This window comes from Elephantulus edwardii, unplaced genomic scaffold (assembly GCF_000299155.1).
Source record: "Elephantulus edwardii isolate Elephantulus edwardi_28Jun2011 unplaced genomic scaffold, EleEdw1.0 scaffold00256, whole genome shotgun sequence".
In the NCBI taxonomy this organism is placed as follows: Eukaryota; Metazoa; Chordata; class Mammalia; order Macroscelidea; family Macroscelididae; genus Elephantulus; species Elephantulus edwardii.
In genome coordinates this window covers 3,710,579-3,711,767 of record NW_006400006.1, presented here as the reverse complement: position 1 = coordinate 3,711,767, position 1,189 = coordinate 3,710,579, and positions in this window count along the sequence as shown.

Genomic DNA, 1,189 nt, shown 5'->3' with positions numbered 1-1,189 from the left:
AAATCCAACTCTCAAAATAAAAACAGCAAAATCTCCAAGACCAAATATATGAAAACAAAAATGAAAAATCCAATAAAACGAAAAGCCACAAGAAAATAATCACCTCAGATGGTGCCAACTCATATTGGCCCTCCAACTGGTTTTTGAGACTGTAAACTAAAATGATATCTATTACATAGAAAATAGTTACTGCTTAACTTTATAATACTTATAAAGATGTGGTCTGTCTTTCTTAGAAAAAGTACCCAAATTAAAGATATTTAAAATCGTTCTTTAGTTTCTTTTTTAAAATACTTTATTTACAAAGTTCTAATACAAATTCTTTCAATTTCCCTCACTTCTCCCACCCATCAAGTAATGAACTGAGAGATTGATTTTCCTCGATGAAAATTATGTTGTCCAGTGGAATATACGTCAAGGCAAGGGTCAGTTGTGGCCATGGCTAAGTATACATTGATGGAATTCAGACTTCTGAACAAAGCTCAATAGTGAGAAAACTGAGTCCTTACAATACATAAAGAAAGGCAATATTACATTGAAAAAAATCCAAAAAAATAGAAACTTGCCTTACTTTTGTTTACATGAAATGCAAATAAACAGATTTGATCTCTGTATAGTTTGTTAGTAAGTATAGAAATAGATAAGCATTAAAGAAAACTAGCGTTTAATCCACCAACATTTCACTTGAGGCTGTGCTCTAAGCGTGTCGACTCATTGAAATTATGAATCAGTGACTAAGAACTCTTTCTTGTTAAAAATGGGGGGGGAATGACAGTGATAAATGGATGCTTCAAATAATAATAAACTGCTTTGAATCTAACAAATATTGCAAATAGATTATGAAATACATGTTTTTGCTAGTAAAACATACAGAATTAAGGATCAAAATTTACCTACCAGATCAATGTTAATTCAAATTTTATCAATTATGAAGTTTAGCTTCCATTTAATCTGTTAACCATTTTAGTTTTATAGTTGTATAAGAACTTTGAAATTGAAAGTTTATACTGAATTTTATATTTGAATAAAACTAAATTATTACTCTAGTAAAATATTATTTATAATTTTATATTCACAGTATTTGAACTTACTGTATGGTTAATAGGTCCTGACCTAGTGTTTTCAATTTGTTGTTGTTGTTGTTATGTGCCCTCGGGTCATTTGCAACTCATAGCGACCCCACGTACAA